Source organism: Carcharhinus amblyrhynchos, chromosome 4 (genome assembly GCF_965287045.1).
Source record: "Carcharhinus amblyrhynchos chromosome 4, sCarAmb.v2.hapA, whole genome shotgun sequence".
NCBI lineage: Eukaryota > Metazoa > Chordata > Chondrichthyes > Carcharhiniformes > Carcharhinidae > Carcharhinus > Carcharhinus amblyrhynchos.
In genome coordinates, this window is record NC_137327.1 from 113569481 (window position 1) to 113592512 (window position 23032).

Here is a 23032-nt window from a genome sequence, read left to right on the forward strand (position 1 = left end):
GTGAGTGCTCGGGCCTTCTCCCCTTACCAGAGATATATCTGAGCTGCCTCCCTCCTCCCCCGACAATGATCTGGCCTCACTCCCCCACCCCCAGAGAATGGTGTGGCCTCACTCCTCCACCCCCCAGAGAATGGTCTGGCCTCACTCACCCCCCCTTTCCCCCCAGAGAATGGTCTGGCCTCACTCCCCCCCCCTTTCCCCCCAGACAATGGTATGGCCTCACTCATCTCACCCTCCCAGACAACAATCTGGCCTCACTTCCCTGCCTTACCCCAGAGAATGGTCTGGCCTCACTCCCCCCCCCTTTCCCCCCAGACAATGATCTGGCCTCACTCATCTCACCCTCCCAGACAACAATCTGGCCTCACTTCCCTGCCTTACCCCAGAGAATGGTCTGGCCTCACTCATCCCCCCTTTCCCCCCAGACAATGGTATGGCCTCACTCACCCCCCCTTTCCCCCCAGAGAATGGTCTGGCCTCACTCACCCCCCCTTTCCCCCCAGACAATGATCTGGCCTCACTCATCTCACCCTCCCAGACAACAATCTGGCCTCACTTCCCTGCCTTACCCCAGAGAATGGCCTGGCCTCACTCACCACAGCTCCCCCTCTCCTCAGACAATGATCTGGCCTCACTCATCCCCCTCTGAAAATAGTCTGGCCTCATTCCCCTCCTCCCTCCAGAGGTACATCTGACCCGCTTTCTCCTCCCTCCCCACCAGATAACAATCAGACCTACCCCTCACCACCAGACAATAATCAACCTTCTCCCCCCGAACCCCGCCCCCCCGCCAGAGATACATCTGACCTGCCTCCTCCTCCCCCTTGCCAAATCAGACAATAATCTGGCCTCACTCTCCTCCCCCCCCGCAACCAAAGAATGATCTGACCGGCCTTCCTACTCCCTCCCACCACCGATCTGAGTCAGAGAGCTGTTGGAAGCTCTGAACACGCCCTTCAGCAGCTGGAGTGCCCGATTCAGACTTTTATTTAGCATGTCCGTTATGGTGTGGTTCCAGATTGGCAAACGCAGTGGTAAGGGGGGATTTGCTGATAAAGTTGGGCAGGCAGTTCATTAATTCAATTTAAATGCCTGCAAATACATTTAAATCACCATTGCGCCTGTTTTGGGTGCGAGTCGAATTGCCGCCATTCCTGGGTTTCGGTAAAGTGACAATCTGCGTGGATGCGGGCGCGGATCGCGTTAATGGCCTCTCACCCGACGTCACCACACTTTTGTGCCCAATAACAAGCGCGACACAATGGGAAAAGTGGGTCCTGTGTGTCCCTTGTCATGAATACTCATTGGACCCATTTCACAGTATTGCATTATTCTAAATTACTCACAGATATATTTATATATGTCTTTTCTGCATATGTAAATCGATACGTTAGGTTGCATTTTTCCTCCAAGGCCACATTGTAGAATCATAGAATCCCACATGCAGAAGGAGAGGCCATTCAGCTCATCAAGTCTGCATTGACCACAATCCCCTATCCAGGCCTTATCCCCATAACCCCATTTACCCTTCTAGCCCCCCTGACACTAAGGGGCAATTTAGCATGGCCAATCCACCTGGTTCACATGTCTTTCGGACTGTGAGAGGAAACCGGAGCACCTGGAGGAAACCCACGCAGACACAGGGAGAACATGCACACTCCACACAGACAATGATCGAAGCCTCTCGGCCTTTTGGCTAAGATCAAGTGTAGTATCGACATGGCGTACTTGGTTGAAGTCATTGGGTTACATTTTAGCCTCAATTAAAGCAATTTTTAAAAGCATCATCTCGGCCTTTTGGCTAAGATGCAAATGAGATCCAGCCTTGGAGGAGGTGCTCTGCCTACTCCAGTCAGCTTGGATCATGTAGATCAAGTCCAAGACAGGAGGTGAGAGCCCTGTCTTGTCAGCTTGGACTGGGAATGTCTCAACTTGTTGAGACTCTGAATTGGACTTGATTTAGAAGCAGAGAAACATAGAAAAAAACTACAGCACAATACAGGCCCTTCGGCCCACAAGGATGTGCCGAACACATCCGTATCTTGCGGGGGGGGGGGCACTATTGGGAAAAGTTTTCAATAAGCAATAATCGCGCCTCGGTTAAACCTCATCGGCTACAATACTGCCACTATGCAAGGTTCCCTATAACCCTCTATCTTTCTAAGTTCCATGTACTTATCTAAAAGTCTCTTAAAAGACCCAATTTGATTAAATTGGATTAAAAAAAAATGACCCAAGCCGGGAATCAAACCCCAAGTCTCTGGCACTGTGAGGCAGCGGTGTGCCATCGTGCCACCTCAATGTGATGGAATCTTTTTGAGACTGTGGTATGCTAATGAAATCCCAAAGTGAAATCAAAGGTGAAGGTTGTGGAGGAAGTCACGTAAAGGCCTTTCAAATGAGCTTAAAAAGCCAGATTATTGTAAGGAAGTGAGATGCTGAAGGAGAAGGTAGAGAGGCGGAGTTCAGCTGTAATGTGTACTCTGCAGCTCAACATCTTGCAATCTGAGCTTTGGATAGGAGTATGTTTGTTCATTTAACCGTTAATAAAAGCGCAAGTGTTTGACTCCAGCACATTCTTGGCACATAGACATAGCCTCTATCTATATTATAAATACATTTCCAACACTCCTTAGAAATTGCTGGCCAGCTCTCTCAAGGATAGACGGGCAGTAGACCTGTTGCTGAATTCAATCTCTTCCCTTATGCTAATGACAGATACCGATGAATTAACATATGAATGCTATCACAAATGTCACAGCACTATTTATACACTTGCTAAAAACAATGGAGGTGCAATTCTCCCTTTCATAATTTTTTTGAAAAGGTCATTGTGAAGACAATATTATAGATCAGAAATATTTCAAAGGAAGAGCAGTTGAGCAATCACAACATTGCACCGCTTAATAATCAACCAGAGTTAACATCTTGGTGCACAGAATTGCTCTCCCTCAGTGTGTCATGCACTTTTGTATCACTGTTTCAATATCATGTTGTTTTTAGGTGGAATTTGGAGTTACAATTGATTGAATCCCATTTTCATTAACAAGTTCTTTTGTATAAATCTTACGGAACAAACATTTAACATCTCCTTAAGCCACTATTAACCAATTGCAGTGGATGACTAAATATGGACAGAAATTACTTAGATGCATTAGATTAAATAAAACCTTTCACACTTTAAGTTCCACCTCCATGGTGAACTTGACACTTTAAGCTGACAGCAGGTTATGTACATCAGTGATTACACTACAAGCTAATACTGTTTTAGTACTAAATGGGAAGTGGCTTCTGAGATGAGGCAGTTGTTCATAAGGCAGGGCGGCACATGGACACAGTGGTTAGCACAGCTGTCTCACAGCAGCACGGACAAGGGTTCAATTCCAGCCTTGGGTCACTGTCTGTGTGGAGTTGCACATTCTCCCTGTGTCTGCGTGGGTTTCCTCCGGATGCTCCGGTTCCCTCCCACAGTCCAAAGATGTGCAGGTTACGATGATTGGCCATGCTAAATTGACCCTAGAGTCACGGGGATTAGCAGGGTAAATATGAGGGGTTACGGGAATAGGGCCTGGGATGGGATTGTGGTCAGTGTAGACTCGATGGGTTGAATGGCCTCCGTCTATGATTCACCTCAAATTGTGAACAATTCCATGCCATGCAATTGCTATCAGACAAGCCCTGTGAGCCCAAACTCTCATTTTTAATTCTTGGATCTCTCTATCCCGGTTAGCAGGCATTTTTTTTTACTGAAGCCTAAATTATTCCAATTCACCGCTGTCTTTCGTTTCATTAATTCCCCTTTAAGGACCACATGAGTCTGTTGAAAATCAACTCGTGAATTGAGATCAAACATTAAATCCCCCTGTGCTCTCACTGAATTATTTGGGGTGCTGAATTGCTACTTTTTGAACGCAATGTTAGAAAAATGTGGAAATAATTCCAACAGGCTTTATTGCAGCAGGTTAGAGGCAATGATTTGTGAAGATACAGTGGATTGCATATATGCAGAGGCCTGTCACCATGGTAATAAGTCAGCATGGTTCAACACGTATAGTAAGTGCCTCACCTGTCAGTAAGATCACCACTGGTCATGTCCAGTTATTTAATGCAATGCTACTTCCCTTAACTCCCAAGAACAATGTTATATCAAGAGGGTCATGCATGTAAAGATTGTCCATTTGTTTAGTATCTGAAAATATGAAAGGCAAGTTAATATTCCAACTGTGGACCCATCACCAGAAAACACTCATTTGTTCTCTCTCTTTTAGATACCTAAAAGTTTCTTTCGACTGGCCTAGAATCATGGAGGTGAATTTTACTGCAGGCTTCAGAATGAAAAACATACTCTGAAACCACACATGCTGATAGCAGGAACCAGCTCAGTGATTTGACCTCAAGTGGCTTCCTAATTTGTCATGTGTGGGCCCAGCATCCAACTGAGGATGGCACATGAGCTCCTGATATTGCTGGCCCAATCAGGACCAACAGGACTGAAGCCTCACAGTACCACTGGGCGAGATGGGCACTGCTGGCAGGGAAATCCTCAAGACCCCTCAAGTTAGAATAATCCACCGATGGGTACATAAAAATTAAAATTTAGGGAGCTAGAGCTGGTAGGCCAGTTGGGATACAGGGCTACCTTTCTTGCCCACCGCACCTTTCTGGGGCATGTTGCCTCAGGCTTTGATGGTTCCTCAGGCTGCCCTGTGAAATGGCCTTTAATTGGGGCCTTAGCAATGGAAATTGGCTGGCTATCTTTATGAAGTGGACACTGATCTGCCTCACAGCCTGTTGCTAGAATGGCTCCCTGGTGAAAGGAGAATGATGGCGAGCCATCTCAGAGTCTTTCAGCGCTATTTTACTATGCCCACATTACTGCCTCAGTCAGTGCAACTTGGCAGCTGGCAAAACAAAGTCCATAGAATCATACTGTGCAGCTAATAGCCAATAAGCTCAATGAGCCCATGCAAGCTCATTGAAGCTTTCTAATTCATACCACTCCCCCATGCTTTGTCAGTAACACTGCTGCTTTTCCCTTTTCGAAAGTTACTGCTGAATTTGTCTTCACCACCTTTTCAGGCTGTGCCTTCCAGATCATAACAACGTAATGAAAAAAAATGAATTTTTCCCCTGACTTCCTGTATATTTCTGGTATTTGCTGACTTTATTTCATACATCATATACAAAAGTTTAATTTTTATCGTAAGATTTCATCATTACTCTTCATCTCACACCAAACCTTGCTAAACTCGCTTGAAGCTCCTCTAACTGTGGGGTCCATATTCATCCCGAGATGTGGGGAGGGCAATTCTCCCATCCCGCTGCAAATTTGCTTGCACAATGAGCCAGGAGAATCACGTGGGGGGGCGATTCACAAGGTCCCTGTGAGTGTTCGCGCCCAGCTAATGTTTCCCAGCATCGGATTTCTGACACAGTCTGCTCCATGCCAGAAATTGGCAGGGTGACAAGGATTGCGCTTAAATGATATATGTCATTTAAATGTCCTTATCGGAACCAGGATGGAATTCTCGAGCCTGCTAGTGTCTCCCGTCCCGCCAGTCTGTTTCACTCCAGCGGGGTTTAGAATAGTTCCCACTTTCAGGGAGCTAGTGGCCTGATCCCGCTGGAGTGTAGGGAGTCAGAGTGTGGGAAGGGTTCCCCCTGGGCATTGGCATCCTGGCAGTGCCAGCTTATGCCCCCCAGCACTGCCCAAGGGACAAAGTGCAATGTCCAGGGGGCATCATGGCCCTGCCCACCAGGCATAGGGCAATGCCAAGGGGGCAGAACCTAGTGAGGGCAGGAGGGCAGATAGGGGCAGGGCCTACGGGGCGTTTGGTGGGGGGAGAGGTGGAGTCCTACTGCCACTCTGCATTGGAATCGATGGATGGAGAAGGAAACTCAGCGATCAGGGTGGATTGGGAGTTGGTCTGCTGGGGTAGTGCGGGGGGCAGATTCTGCCACGGGGAGGTCTTTTGAGGTTGGGGTGATTCTGACTGCAGGGGTGTCTGCACTGTAGGCGTGAGGGGGTATTGGTACTGGGAATTGGGCGGAACTGGTGATCGGGGTGGCCCAGGACGGGACTGGAGGGGCCCTAAGAATGGTCGGGGGGGGGGTGGTGCGGCTAGACCGTGTGGTGTAGTGCAGGGGCAGCACTGCTGGCCAGCAATTAGGAGGCTGACAATTCAGGGCCACTGTGCATGTACAGAAGCCCACTGGTTTCAGCCTCCTGGGTGGGATTAGGCCCCACACCTTGAAATCAAATGAGATTCATGCTGGGTGGCCTCTGCAGTGTACAGAGTGTGTGAGGTTGTAGTGTGAACTCCCATTGAAAATAACATCGTAAATTACTCCAGTTTCCCCACAAATTCAACACTTAGGCTGGAATTTTACCGGCACGCCCGGCCCAATTCCAGGGCTGGGCGAGGTTTGGAGAATGGTATTCTCCCATTGGCTTCGGGTGAGATCATATGAACCTCCGGTGGGTGTGCCAGTAAAATTCCGCCCTAAGAATTTTTTTGGGAGATTTCCATCCATGGACACCAAGGTCACTCTGAAACAGTTAGGAATGATTTATCAATTTAAAATATATATTCACAATTGAGTGCGATGGTTAGTTGCAATGGGTTACTGCAGTCTTCCTCCATTTCCTAACCAACAGTTTAAATTCAGCCCAGGCCAACAGGTCTTGTCTGCATGTTAGCCAGAATGTGGAAAGTTTCAAAACCAAAATCAGAAAATGATGGAACCACTCAGTGAAACAATGAGATGTTCAAGATATCAAGCGCCTCATTTTTTTTTCAAATGCTGAGTAATTTTCGTTTGTATCAGACTTCCAGATTTTGCAGTATTTTAGGTTTTTTGCAATGCAATTTCAGCTCCATTCCATGAGGAAAACATTCACACCAATTGGTGATAGAATTATAGAATCCCTACAGTGCAGAAGGAGATCATTTGGTCTATCGAGTCTGAACCAACCACATTCCCACACATGCCCTATTCCTGTAACCCTACATATTTACCCTGCTAATCCTCTGACACTAGGATCAATTTAACACGGCTAATCAACTTAACTCGCACATCTTTGGACTGTGGGAGGAGACCGATGCACCCGGAAGAAACCCACACAGACACTGGGAGAATGTGCAAACTCCACACAGGCAGTGACCAGAGGCTGGAATTGAACCCGGGTCCCTGTCGCTATGAGGCAGCAGTGCTAACCATTGTGCCAACATGCCGAATCCAAAATAGCATCCAAAGTAGCTACTTAGATGGCTGGTAGGAAATGTGTACGTGCAGCACTACTGCAGTAGGACGTGCTATTTAGAGTTAAGGTTAAAGGGCAATACACCGCTGGTTCAAAGCAAGGAAACACTACTCTCCATAAAGCCTAAGGCATTGCTGACTAGAGATATTCCATGTTGGTATCAATTCCTCGGTATGCTGCTCAATCAAAACCCTTGGCAGAATATTGATGGAATCACTTTGAAAGTTCATCCACTAAAATATAGTATATTTTCTTATAGCTTCACAGATCATCCCACTTAATGCAATGATGATAGCAGCACTCGATGCAGGAGTCACATTCATAAAGATGCTACTTTATCTGCAAATAACATCTACTACTTTTCCCTAGTTGCTTGTTAACTTTGATTCTGAGAAAGGATTAGAAAAGGTACCTGGGTGTCTTTGGGTCATGATGTGGCGATGCCAGCGTTGGACTGGGGTAAGCACAGTAAGAAGTCTCACAATACCAGGTTAAAGTCCACCAGGTTTATTTGGCAGCACTGAAAGCTTGTGCTGCCAAATAAACCTGTTGGACGTTAATCTGATTTTGTGAGACTTCTGATTGTCTTTAGGTCAGCATGGTCAAGTTGAGCAGAATGACCTCTTTCTGAGTCGTATCATTTCCGTGGTTCTGTGGTATCCATGAATCAGTTAAATCTGGAAGGTAGGAGCTTGTTTATAGTTGCAGCATTGAAAGGTGTGCAGTATTTCACGGGCCACTGATGCAAAACAAAATATGGTACTTCAGCACTGTTAACAGGAACATACAAGAAATAATAGAGCTGCCAAGGCAAAGGCCATGGAAATGCTTCTCCACAAGGCCAGATAAAAGTTGGAAGGCTTTTCTTGGAAACTTGGAATATTATCCTGCAAGAAGACAACTATATGAGTGTCATTGTTCACCACCAATGCTGTAAACACTTGATTTGTGATTGATGGCACACACTTCAACCTCTCAAATGTATTACCTTATTGAGCGATGGTTCCAGTGCTTCTGGGAACAAACTTCAGACATTTATTTAACTTGCCCCCTAAGGTCTGTTAAACCATGCCTACAATCCTGAGCTGTAACAGTTACGCTTGAGATGTTGATAATTCTTCCACCCATTGGATTACTGACAAGTTCTTTGATCTTTTTCTTGATATCCTTTGTTATTATTTGAAAGAGGTAAACAGTGGAAAAGTTCAAGGATATCAAGAAAAAGATCAAAGAATTTGTCAGTAATCCAATGGGTGGAAGAATTATCAACATCCCAAGCATAACTGTCATGAGTAAACAACTTTCCTACCTTTTACATCATTCAGACAAAGAATTGATTGGCATCGCATCTATGACCATTTCCTCCACCACTGGGGCACAGTGTGTACCATCTACAAGATGCATTACAGCTGCTTACCAAGATTTCTTTAACAATATTTTCCAAATCCATAACTTTTGCCACCTTGAAGGATAGTAGCAGTCACTTGGGAACACCACCACTTGCGAGTTCTCTTCCAAATTATGCACCATCCTGACTTGAAACTGTATCAATATTCCTTCAGTGTCACTGAGCCAAAATCCTGGAACACCCTCCCACGCAGTGCTATGTGTGAAGCCATCTACAGCGGCTGAAGAAAGTGACTCACCACCACCTTCTCAAAGGCAATATGAGCAACAAACGCTGACTTTGTCAGCAATGCCCACATCCCATGAAAGGATAATTTTTCAGAAAGAAAGAGCTTAGGGCCCAAAAGAGAAAATGCTGAAAAATCTCAGCAGGTTTGGCAGCATCTGTAAGGAGAGAGAGAGAGGAGCTGATGTTTCGAGTCCAGATAATCCTTTGTCAAAGCTTTGACACCATTCAGACAAAGAATTGATTAGCACCACATCCACAACCACTTCTGGACTTGAAACGTCAGCTCCTCTCTCTCCTTACGGATGCTGCCAATCTGTTCACTATCTGTTCATGAAACCCCAGTTGAACTTTGACAAAGGATCATCTGGACTTGAAATGTCAGCTCCTTTCTCTCCTTGCAGATGCTGCCAGAACTGCTGAGATTTTCCAGCATTTTCTCTTATGGTTTCAGATTCCAGCTTTTGTCAAGAGCTTTGGCATCTGACGGCATGGCTGCCAATGGTGGAGGGATTACATTTAGAGATGCTCAGGGGCCAAAAGTTGGGGAATACTGATATCTCAGAGGTTGGATATGATCACAGAGATAAGGAGGGGTGAGGCCATAGAGGGATCTGAAAACAAGAATGAAAATGTTAAAATTGAGGTCTTCCTTGGCCAGGAATCAATATAGGTCAGTCAGCTCACAGAATTACAGTATCATGTAATACTCAGTATTGAAGATAAAGGGAGAATCTCACACGTTTTCCATTATAACTGCATGCAGTGTTTTTTTGACCCAATTTCAATGGATAAAGTATGTCTTGAGCAGCAGGACTGAATGGTTGCTTGCAAACTAATACCTGCACTTAACATTTTGTCCGATTTTCCTTTCCATTGAACAGAATTAAGCAGAGTGTTAAAAAGGAGGCAGTTGATTTGTTACTGCCTGTTTTAATGTACTGCTCAGGGTGAATTTCATCCTCAGTATTTGTCAGAAATGGATATCCCTTGTATATTGAAAAGCTATCTAAAATCCACTGTTTTTTCCTCTAATGGTATAAATTCACAAACAGTTGTTTCTGCATAGAGTTTTTCGACAATCTCTTAGGAGTCACAGATGGACAGAGTGGTGAAGAAGGCATTCGGCAAGCTTGATTTCATTGGTCAGAACATTGAATACAAAAGTTGGAACAAGACGTTGGTAAGGTCACACTTGGAATACTGTGTACAATTCTAGTCACCCTATTGTAGAAAAGATATTATTAAACTGAAAAGAGTGTAGAAAAGATTTACTAGAATGCTACTGGGATTTGATGGTTTGAGTTATAAGGAGAGGCTGGATAGTCTGGGCTTTTTACTTTGGAGCATAGAAGGCTGAGGGATGATCTTATAGAGGTCTATAAAATAATGAGAAGCATAGATCAGCTAGATAATCAATATCTTTTCCAAAGGTAGGGGAGTCTAAAACTAGAGGGCATAGGTTTAAGGTGAGAGGGGAGAGATACAAAAGTGTCCAGACGGGCAATTTTTTCACACGGAGGGTGGTGAGTGTCTGGAACAAGCTGCCAAAGGTAGTAGTAGAGAAGGGTGCAGTTTTATCTTTTAAAAAGCATTTAATTACATGGGTAAAATGGGAATAGAGGGATATGGGCCAAATGTGGGCAATTGAGACTAGCTTCAGGGTTTAAAAAAATGGGCAGCATGGACAAGTTGGGCTGAAGAGCTTGTTTCCATACTGTAAATCTCTTTGACTCTATTCAAAAAAGTGCTAAAGAAGCTCTACACATCCAAATTTGTGGCATTTGTCCAATTATCCTTTTTCACTCACTGAAATCAATGTCAACATCAGAATAGGGTCTCAGAATTAGTTCCCCTTTGACAATGATGCCCATGTTTCCATTATCTTTACACCAGGGAAATGCAAATTGGCACAAGCTTGCATATATTTCAAGCAAAAAGCCTTTTTCATTATGCAAACCAAAATCATAAAATTAAATTTTGCCATCCCTCACATATTCTTGTGGCATCATCTCAGTTTCCTCACTAAATGAAAGACTTTAACATTTATGGTCCTAAGACAGGAACTAAGCATAGAATTAGCAATATCTAGTGATGGGATGGAGGATCTATGATTTTATCAGAGGATTGGGTGCTAATCCTGGCTGTGTGATCTTTAAGGAGTGAGCAGATTGCCGTGCATTGTAAAATACTGAAGGCAGTGGGGCAATCCTACTGTCCTCCACACAGCCACCTTCTAACCCATGACATTTGGGGAGGGGGGGGTGCGCAGTGGGAGGGGGAATTAGAATGATCCTTTATTTCGACCCTATCATTTCTTTCAGCTTCATAGAACAGAGATGGGAGCACCTACCCTCAAACTGAGCACAGAATGGGCTCATAAACCTTCACCAACTTCCTCACCCTTTCCCTTAAACTGACTGAGCTATGACATAAATATGCAACCACATACTCCTGAATGGGAACATAATTTTTTATTCATCACCATTATTTCTGTGGCATTCTTTAGTCTGTCACTGTATCATATTTTATCAAAGCTGTGTACATTTTTTGATCCCCTGAAGGGATAGGCTATCGCTCCTGTAAAGGTTTGCATTAATCCCCCTAATTCTCTGTATCTCATTTCAATCCTCTCTCACAGGTCTCATTATCATGTTATTTTTGCTGTGGGATTTTGAGGACGATGCTTCCTGCTGTAAGGACGTCCTTTAAGATCTAATTTTAGTTGTCAACTAATAATGACCAAAATCAATTTTTTTTCCTTCTCACTTCCTAAGACTGACATTTCCTGAGACTGATTGATTGGCATGAATGGAATAGGATAATCTGAGCCCGTCACTGAATTTAGAAAAGTGCACTGATGTACTGCAGTGAATCTGAACCAAGTGTACTTGTGCTTCACTGATAAATTGCCCACAAAAGTCAACATTTGCCAGACAATGATGTGTAGATCCGTTTATCTGACATATTCAATTTTTCGCAGGGGATTAAAACAGAAATGGAAGTAAATTGGACAACTGCTAAATAATCATGTGGCAGAGAGGGTCAGGCTTTGAAGAAGCCTCATGAATAGATGTTTATGGTAGCAATTCAGTACCAGATACGCAGATCTTTTCTTCAATTAGATATCAGGAGGAGAGAAGCTACTTTTAGTGGCAAGCTGGCATAGTGGTTAGCACCGCTGCCTCACTGCGCCGGGTACCCGGGTTCAATTTCGGCCTTGGGCGACTATCTGTGTGGAGTTTGCACATTCTCCGTGTCTGCGTGGGTTCCCTCCCACAGTCCAAAGATGTGTGGGTTAAGTGGTTGAGCCACGGTAAATGCACAGGGTTAAGGGGATCAGGTGGAGGGGAGGGCCTGGTTGGGATGCTCATTCAGAGAGTCGGTGCAGATTCAATGGGCCAAATGGCCTCCTTCTGCACTGGAGGGATTCTATGGTCTCTGCCACAATCTCTGTTCCTTTGCCATTGAATCCATCCCTCTCCCAGGTTACTCTCTAAGGTTGAACCAGATTCTTCACAATCATATTTAAAACAGGCTTCTGACCACCTATCCGCTTCATCACCAAGACCTCCTACACCTACTTTTGTAATATTGTCTGACTCCACCCCCTCTGCAGCTCATTTGCTGCTGAAATCTGCATCCATTCAACCCTTCTTCCGTAACAAAGAGACGTCTTTGATGTTGGATATGGGTCTCTATCACAGCTGCTTGCAGAGAACAGCATCCACTCCACCTGACTACATTAACTCTTACCACACACCTACTCGCTTTCCCCACTTGAATAGCCCCCTATACCTTGGTACCATGGTCGATTTGTCCACCTCCCTGCAGCTCTCATTCACAACAGTGGCAAGTACCTGACGACTGTACCTTCAGCCTGAAGGCTGAAGCTTTCCTGTCAACTCACCTGGGGTCCTTTTCCCTGCTGAGTCGCATTCCTCCTGCCCTGTCCAATATTCTGAACCATTACCTATGACATACGACCAATTCCAAAGTCAGAATGTCAGCTAATGCTCCCTTTTCCTGACATTTCACAATATCTGCACCTGAGACTCAACACACCACTGAGACTAAGTTCTTCCAGTTGTAGGCACAGCAGGTGTGGCTGTCTGGAACCACACTGCTCTTACAAACTCGGACATGCTGCAGATATGGTAAACCCACTGCACAATCACCTATAAGTAACTGTGTTTTATATATCTAATTAATTAAAGCTTAATGCAATTTTTTCACTTAGTTTTTTTAAAATTTTTTTTAACTAGTTAATTTAACCAGTTTAAATGATGAATGTAATAAAGCATTAGTTATGAGTTCCTGCTTTAAAATATTTGTTGCCTCAAGCTTACATGAACAACTACAAAAGCTAAATTCACCTTCTCCCCCACCCCTCACCAAATTGACACTCATCAAATTCTCAGCTTCCACCTTGTTCATCCTGCAATCTATGGTTATGTTCTGTGCCTTAGCAGACACCTTCTACTTTTATACATCTTTGAAGTCACACCCAAGCCACAACTTCTCCATCAGTTTCCAGCACACACTAATTATCCCCCTTATCCCATTTACAGCTGCGGAACTACCTTGCAGCTTTTCAAAGTGCTAAATTCGACTTGGTGAAATGTGACTTTGTTGGGAAAGTATCAAATTACCACCTGTCATAAGCCCAACCTAATATCAATTCTATTGCCTTCAATACAATCAAAAATCAGATGGGCATATTACAAGTGTCTGATGCAATGCAACCTGCTTTGTGTCTCTGCTCAAGTGACATTTTAGTCTGGAAACCTGGGCTCTCATCTAAGCATGTTCTGAATACTATTAGTATTGAGTTACCAGGACAGCTACTCTCCAGAGGAAACGTTATTTGATTGACAGCTCAGGTTCTCTGATCTTGGTGATCAATTTCATAATGTTTATTAACCCAAGTTAAGTGATTTCAAGAGTTTTAGTTTGTGAAGCTTCAAAGGATCTGGATGGTTAACACTTTTATTGGCTTGAAGTTCAGATTTATTTCAAACATAGGAGAAAGTGATCCATTTTTGCAAAATTTTCCAAAGCTTTTTTGTAAATATTCCACTATACACTATGGTGTGCTTTGGTTTTAGAAAGCATACAGTAGGGTATGGAAGTGTAACTGCTTGGCATGGCAGTACATGGGAATAGAAGAAGGGTAGACTGAGCATAGGGAGCATAAGGGGACTCAGGGAGTGGATGGGGCATCAGGTAGCCTGGAAGAGTCATGGGGATTGTTTAGAATGTGAAGAAGGTGCTAGGGAGAATTGGAGGGCCTTTGTGTTTTTCTTTGCAATGGGACATAGTCCCATGGCATCTGTTGAGCCTTTCAAACAGCCTTCCTGCACACTTCTGCCTGGGTTGGCTGCCCCACTCCAGGTCTGATGTGGAGATGTCAGCGTTGGACTGGGTAAACACAGTAAGAAGCCTGATAACAACAGGTTTAAGTCCAACCGATTTATTTGATAGTAAACTCGCAAGCTTTTGGGATTTGCCCCTTGGTCAGGTGAATGGAGAGTTCTGACCTCAGACAGAGCATATAACGGCACAGATAGTTTACAGATTACTGATTAGAAATCAGTACTGATTAGAAATTACTGATTAAATTCTAATCAGTAATCTCTAAACTGCCTGTGCTGTTATATGCTCTGTCTGAGGCCAGAACTCTCCATTCACCTGACGAAGGGAAAAACCCCGAAAGCTTACAAGTTTACTATCAAATAAATCGGTTGGACTTAAACCTGGTGTGGTCAGACTTCTTACTGTGTCCACTCCAGGTCTCACAGTGCCCTCCTCCTCTCCCCAGTAAAGAACCGCCTTTGTGGGCAGTTTCTCCTGAGGCCAGCAGGCTAAACTGGGAATTTTTTCAATTCCCCCTATTCACCTCAAGGGTGAAAATTCAGGCCTTCTCCTGTAATCAGTGGGAGGAAAGAAACTAAAGAAAAGAATGAAGGATTGTTCCTCTAAAAATTCCACTCAATAGGAGACCATGAAAAACCTCTTGAAAAATGAAGGTTGAGGTGCGACCTAATAGAGGTCTGTAAAATTACGAAAAGTTTTGATTGGGTGGATACAGAGAGAATAATTCCTCTTGCAGGAAAGAGCATTAACCAGCAGCCATCAATATAAGATAGTCACCAAAGAATCCAATAGTGAATTCAGAAGAAAGTTCCTTACCAAAATAATGATGAGAATGTGGAACACGCTACCACAGGGAGTGGCTGACATGAATACGTTGGATGCATTTAAGGGAAAGCTAGACAACTATTTGAGGGAAAAAGGAACACAGTGTTCCAATGGTAGATTTAGATGAAAAAAGATCAGAGGAGGCTCACAGCATGAACTGATTGGGCTGAATGGCCTGCTTATCTACTGTGTTTCCTATGTAAATGTTTGGAAATTCAAAACATACTCAATCAGATGTTAGTATGTCATTGGATACAATGAAGATATTAAATAAATAGCAAAACAACTGTCTCACTCAACATACACTGGATCAAAGAATCTCACAGCTCACCTTTGAAAAGAAAAAGATATGAACACACAAGAGTATTTTTAGAACGTTCTCTCTGGAGAAATGATCCCTGAATTGCTGTGGCCTTTTAAGCTGTTTGAGTGCCCAATGGGTGCAATGATTCTTGCTATGAATAAAGGGCAAAGTGCAGGAAGGCTGGATGCTTTCATACCTTTGTGGATTGCAATCCTGTCTGCCTTGACGTACTCATTGCAAGGGTCACCACAAGGGGTTAACTGTTTAAACAATAACCCTTGTTTCACTTGCTTCATTGTTCCCAAAGTGGCCCCACAAACTTGAAGAGGTCATGACTAACACTTTTCAAAGCGAGAGCTTCTTCTTTTATAGGGCAGCAAAAAGGTACATTGCCCACCACCTGCTGATGACTTCCACTTCTCCTCAGGTGCTGACAATAAGATGAGTGATGTGTTACTCTGTTACAGAACAATTTAAATGGAATAATTCAGCAAGAATATGAAAATCCCAAAATAGCACTCGTAGTTCACGATTTATAGCTTTACAGGAATTCACTCGTTACATGGACAAAAATCATTATATTACTGTAAGTGGAGGCACGGGGAGAATGGCTTTTAAGCATTGGCATTGGTGTGTGTGTGTGTGTGTGTGTGTGTGTGTGTGTGTGTGTGTGTGTGTGTGTGTGTGTGTGTGTGTGTGTGTGTGTGTGTGTGTGTGTGTGTGTGTGTGTGTGTGTGTCAACTCCAACAAGTGAAAAATTCTCACTATTAAGTGCTGAGATCCTAATACAAAGACTTGCCCTTTTGTACTTTCAGCTGGATTTTAAACAAAATACAAATAAGTTAAATTTTCAAGTATTTCTTTCCTTGCTCAGCTGCTGTTACAGTAAGTACAGAGTTGGCCTTCTGCTGATGAATATTTAATTGTTTCCAACCTTCCAGAATTGTCCAGGAGTTTCGAGATTGAAGCCTAACCACGGCTGCAGGTAACCTGGGAGGAAAATCTGAGTGACATGAAATAAAAAGTGGTTTTCATCAACAGCCATGAATTATCAATCTACTATTTGTCACTTCCCAGTTGGCATGGGAAGATAATGGGCTGTTAAAGTGTGCGGGCTGGATATTTGAGCACCACCAGACTGGAGATGGGGAGCAGCTAATAAAAAAGGCCCCGTTGGCTTGTGTGCTGTTTCCCATGATCCACCCCTCCTCCAAATCATTTTTGTGGACAATCAGGCTCATTAAGAAACTTAATCGAAGCCCATTAAAGGAAGCTTGATTGGAATTTCTAAGGCTCCTATAGATGGCAGGGATCTACAGGCACTGGGTGCAGAGTGGGGTACAGGGCAGGAGGAGGACCTCCTCATGAACCTGCTCCTGAGCCTAGCTAAACACACCAGTCAGCGGGCAACCGAGGGGGTCGTCTGACCCGACTGTCTTCCCTCTACCAGAGCTGTATTCACAATTGAGTGTCCCTGGAGAGGGACTATGCGGTGTCCACAAGCATCATCGAGGCCTTCTGTGCTCTTTGGCCATGATGTAGAGATACCGGTGTTGGACTGTGGTAAACACAGTTAGAAGTCTCACAACACCAGGTTTAAATCCAACCAGTTTATTTGAAAGTCCAAACAGTTTATTTGATAGTAATCCCACGAGCTTTCGGAAACGGTGTTCCTTCGTCAGGAGTGTGGAAGGTTCTGATCAGAGAAGGACGTATAAAGACGCACACAGTTAACTGTTTATTTGCCCTTCTCTGATCAGAACCTTCCACACACCTGATGAAGGAACACCGTTTCCGAAAGCTCGTGGGATTACTATCAGATAAACTGGTTGGACTTAAACCTGGTGTTGTCAGACTTCTTACTCTTTGGATACTCCATAGGACCAGAATGTATTATCAGTCCCTTTCATTGAATTTTGGTTCAATGTTTTAAGTATCCTTTGTACTGTTTTTTTTGGGCAGTTTCACCCCCTTTTAAGGGGCTGCCCTTCTTGCTTTGTCCCTTGGTTTGTCTTCTTTGCTTTAATTGTTTTTACCAGAAAGTAAGTAGGCGGCAGGGGTCACTTTAGCCCCCCAGATGCGGGCACCTGTCTGCCACCTGTTAAGTGCCTGATTTTACATTTGTTAGGAAGAGTCATACCAAGGCCATCCCTCTTTGATAGGGATGTAATCATGGCCATTCTTTCACTGACCAGAAGGTTCAGCCTCTGAGGGCATTAATGGGTAATCATCGTCTAACAATTTACACTTGCATTCAGCCATCCTTCACAAAAACTACTTAGATAGTAATCTTCAGTCTTAAAAATAAACTCTTTCACCTTGAGGCAATCCTTCTCTGTAAATGCAAACATGTGAAATTTCTGTGAGCCAGCAGCTGAAAGAATCAGCCAGAATCAATCTTTACTCCATTTTAAATTCATTCAGTTGGGGAGGTACTGGCCTAGTGGTATTATCACTAGACCATTAATCCAGGCAACACAGCTAATCTACTGGGGACCTGGGTTCAAATCCTGCCATGGTGGAATTTGAATTCAATTTTTAAAAATATGTAATTAGAAATCTACTGATGACCATGAATCCATTGTCGATTGTCGGAAAAACCCATCTGGTTCACATATATCCTTTAGGGAAGGAAATCTGCCATCCTTTCCTGGCCTGGCCTACATGTAACTCCAGAGCCACAGCAATGTGGTTGACTCTCAACTGCCCTCCAAGGGCAACTAGGGATGGGCAATAAATGCTGGCCAGCCCCATGACTGAACAATAAAAAAAAAATCAAAGTGCAGCATTACATGTGTAGCTCCTCATGTATACGTCCCAAAATGGTGGTCTGGCTGCAAAATTTATGATGGAAATAAAGATTTATGATGGTTGGAGAGAAGGCACCTCCATGTTGAAGCACCCTCTTTCTAATTTACCTTACAGCCTATTGGTCCTTTCAAGCTGGAAGGCCACTGGGGCTGTGGATGGATGCCCAGCTTAGAGATCTCACCCACCAGCCTTGTTTGGAATATGAACCTGCTCTCTGGCCAACAGCTGGCCACCCGAAGGAAAATCACTGCTGGAGTGATTGATTTCCACCCCATTCCCTTCTGGTGGGCATCAGTCCGAGGAACGGTCCCCATTCCCGGGATGGGAAAATCCAGTCATAGAGGCTGAATGACCCATGGGATAAGCACGAGGGGCAGCTGGGGGCAAAACCTCTAAGCAATCATGTGGGCAGAATTAATAATCCAAATGTATCGCTCATCAGGATCAGATTAAACTCTCTGATTGCTAGTCTTGCCCCAGTGTTTGTGGTATCCACAACCTGTAGTCAGTCTGATGATATTGTTTAAATTGTGTTTGGTAAAAGCAATTTATATTAATTTGCGCAGCTTCCATCAGCTGTGCTAATTTGTTTTGTTTCACTATCTGATCTATATTCCATGTCATTACCTCTACTCATAATGACTCGCTCTGCTGGGGAAAAGTATTGCTACGATAGCATTGCTCAGCGTGCACCGGCATTCAAAACATCTACTCCACCCTCCCCTCACTATCAGTCCCCTCAGCCTCCCCTCAGAATTGCATCCCATCACTTTCCTTTCATTATCGACCCCTTCATCTTCCCCTAACTATCGCTCCCCTCAGCCTCCCCTCAGAATTTTCCCCTTACCCTCCCCTCGCCATCACCCTCACCCACATTTGGTCCTCACCATCGCCCCCACCCACACTCGCTCCTCACCATTGCCCCTTCTCTCCTCATTGGGGAGGCAGTAGTGTAGTGGTATTGTTGCTAGATTAGTAGTCCAGAGACCCTGGATGATGCTCTGGCGACCCAGATTTGAATCACACCACAACAGATGGTGAAATCTGAATTCAATAAGAATCTGGAAATAAAAGCTTTATGATGACCATGAAACCATTGCCGAATGTCATAAAAAACCATCTCATTCATTAATGTCCTTGAGGGAAGGAAACCTGCTGTCTTTACCTGGTCTAGTCTACATGTAATTCCAAATCCACTGGAACATGGTTGAAAATGTGAAATGGCCCAGCAAGCAATTAGGGATGGACAATAAATTCTGGCCTAGCCAGTAACGCCCATGTCCCATGAACGGTTAAAATAAACTCCATCACTCCCACCCCCACTCAGAGCCTCCCTCACCATTGCCACCTCAACATCTGATTGCCTCCTCCCAACCTTGAAGTATCATAATATTCAAGGATATGGGACAAGTGCAGGAAAATGGGAGTAGTGATAGATATTGTGGGTGCAGACTCGATCAGCCAAAGGGCCTTTTCTGCATGTATGATTCTATGACCCTGTGGGTGGAATTTTCCCAAACCAACTGCCGTGGGAATCGTAGTGGACGGGGACAGATCCTGCAAAGGTCCATTGATCTTGGGCAGGAATTTCTGCCAATAGGATGAGCTTTGCCCTATGACTCTATAACTTCTCTTCATCATCACTCCAATCACTCTTTCTCCATCATCAATGTGAGCAGTTGGCTAGAATAGCACAATAAGGTCTTTGTCTACTTGAGAGAGCAGATTCAGTTTAATGTGTGGCACAGGCTCAGTACTTTACTGGAACGTGTCAGCCTAAATAGTGTACTTGTGTCTTAACCTTCTCTCTCATAGGAGAGAATGCTACCACAGAAACAAGGCTGAAATCTTCAGTGCATTGGGTGACTAGACTAGTTATTAACGACAAGAAGTCATACTGCATATGGAATTCAATAAATGGAAAATGTTGAACATGATTATGTTATTGACATCTTTATAAATTGGTTACATCAAGTCCCTTGATTTATCTTAACCAACATTACATTAACTCTTCAGATATGTAGAACTAACAATGAATTTGCCCCAATTTTTGGGAATGGGCAATAAAACTGGTGCTGCCATCATGTTGCATCTTTATGGAAACTTAGTTAGGCTGCACTTGGAATATAGTGTTCAGTTCTGGTGGCTACAATACCAGAAGAATGAGGAGGTTTTGGGGAGGGTACAGAAAAGATTTACCAGGATGTTGCCTGGTATGGAGGACATTAGCTATGAGGAGAGACCAGAGAAATTTGACTTGTTCTCACTGGACCTGAGAGGGGCGATCTGATTGAATTCTACAAGATTATGATGGGAATGGAAAGGATGAATAGTCAGAAGCTTTTTCCCAGAGTGGAAGAGTCAATTACTAGGGGGCATAGGTTTAAGGCGTGAGTGCAAGGTTTAAAGGAGATGTACGAGGCAAGTTTTTTACACAGAGGGTGGTGGATGCTTGAAACTCGCTGCCGGGAGGTAGTAGAAGCAGATACGATGTTGAATTTTAAGGGATGTCTGGACAAATAGATGAATAGGATGGAAATAGACGATATGGTCTCTGGAAGGGTAGGAGGTTTTAGTTCAGACAGGCAGCATGGTTGGTGCAGGCTTGGAGGGCCAAACGGACTGTTCCTACGCTCTTTGTTCTTTGTTCATCTCAGTTAGCTGATAATAATGAAGAGTTGAGCTCTCTGCCACATTGCCATCTCCCACTATGCTCAGTAGGGAACTGAACAGTATTGTGGTGATAGCACGTGAGATGGTCAGTCTTCTGATGAGGGCTCCAGGAATCAGATGAGGTATTGGAGGCATTATTGATTGAGATGAACTGCCTGGTCCCGAGTAGGGCCAGGAGGTTCAAGAGGAAAGCCCTTAGAAAGAAATGGGAGACAAGGAGACAATTCCTGGAGACTGGGTTTGAAGTACCCACAAGGTGGTCAGGTCAGTGAATGTATCTCCATGTAACATCTACTGCCCACAACACCACCAACCTCTCACTGCTCAATGCAGCATGTGTCCATCATTCACCCAGCAGCATGCACCCATCAACACTCCCTGGCACTCAGAACTCACTCCTAACATCCAAGCCAGGAGCAAAGGATGGGTTGTTCGGCAGCTCAGTGGGGGGAGGAGGTAGGAAGACAGAATGCGGATGAGTTCTAATGCAGCGGATTCAAATGAACCACTGTGGAACAGCATGCAGGAAAACACGGACGGTCATGAACACCAACATGCTAACACCCTGCCACTGTTAAGGAGCAAGGAAGAAAATGGCTTCAACTTTGCCCAGAGTTTACCTTCTCCACAACCTCTGCTCCATTTCCCTATTGCCTTCCAGATCAAAAAGGACCAGAATGACTTTCCCATGTCTGTCTTTGTCTGCACAGGTCACCAAATCCTCAGGCCTCCCTTCAACCAGTATGCCGCAACCTCAGCAACTTACCACAACCCCTCCAAAATCATTTTCCAGTACTACCAAAGACTTTACTTCATCTTCACTCTGTGAATCCGCCACAGCTGGTGTGACACCAAGATAGTACCCGTTCAGTGCTTCTGCTGAACACGGGGATACTCATGCAAGAATACACCTCAATATGCTACGGTGCATGAGCTGTGCAGAAAGCAGTTGCTGCCTCCAAAATCACTCCCAGCAAAACTCTGACAAACACCAACATGAAACACTGACTTGCTTTTGCTTGTAGGTTTATTTGGTAGCACAAACCACAAGCTTTAGGGGCACTGCCCCTTCATCAGGTGAGTGGGAGTTGTGTTCACAAACAGGGCATATAAAGACACAAACTCAATTCACAAGATAATGGTTGGAATGCAAGTCTTTTCAGGTAATCAAGTCTTAAAGGTACAGACAATCTGAGTGGAGAGAGGGTTAGGCACAGGTTAAAGAGATGTGTACTGTCACCAGCCAGGACAGTTAGTGAGATTTTGCAAGCCCAGGCAAGTTGTTGGGGGGTTACAGATAGTGCGACATGAACCCAAGATTCTGGTTGAGGCCGTCCTCATGTGTGCGGAACTTGGCTACCAGTCTCTGCTCAGCTATTCTGCGTTGTCGTGTGTCGTGAAGGCCGCCTAGGAGAACGTTTACCCAAAGATCAGAGGCTGAATGCCCGTGACTGCTGAAGTAATCCCTGAAGTGTTCTTAGAAGAAGTGTTCCCCGACAGGAAGAGAACACTCTTGAGAAAGCTTGTGGCCTGTGCTACCAAATAAACCTGTTGGACTTTAACCTGGTGTTGTGAGACTTCTTACTGTGCTTACCCCAGTCCAACGCTGGCATCGCCACATCATTGCTTTCTCTTCCCATGGATGTGGCTCACCCTCCTGAGTAAATTTCCAGCATCTGCTGCACTTTGCTTTTTTATTAACAATTCGTTGGTGTTTAATGATCCTTTGTGTAATTAAACCTATCAAATCCCCCCACTGGGCAGTGTAGAATCACAGTTTGTATTAAGCACTGGTTGCAGTTCAGATAGAGCTTGTTACATTCCATGCAGTCCTGATCTAGGTGATTCTTGTTATATGGCAAAATGTTATAATATTGCCACCACCTTACACAGTGACTGCACCTAACAGACACATTGCACTCCTGTGAATACCCTTATCAACAATTGAGTGCAAAATTAACAAATAATATTTGTTTAGAAATACAACAAATTAGAAAACTTAGCCAGCCAGCAATTGTTCACAGAATGAATACAAGAAATCAAAATAAGATCAGTGAGAAAAACTGATTTCCGCTTAGAAGAAACCTTTTACAGTTCTCCACTTGTGTGTCCTATTGCCTGACAGTATAAATTCTGATGAAATGAA

The 23032-nt window shown here is 44.2% G+C and overlaps 2 non-coding genes across 2 annotated transcripts; one reads left to right on the forward strand and one right to left on the reverse strand.

The window, feature by feature from the left end:
* Window positions 1-1676: 1676 nt before the first annotated feature.
* LOC145342729 (U2 spliceosomal RNA) lies at window positions 1677-1868 on the forward strand. The gene has a single exon (XR_013886596.1). It is a non-coding gene; the product is annotated as a U2 spliceosomal RNA (small nuclear RNA).
* Window positions 1869-2001: 133 nt separating this feature from the next.
* Window positions 2002-2140, reverse strand: LOC145342752 (U4 spliceosomal RNA). The gene has a single exon (XR_013886610.1). It is a non-coding gene; the product is annotated as a U4 spliceosomal RNA (small nuclear RNA).
* Between the last annotated feature and the right edge of the window lie 20892 nt (window positions 2141-23032).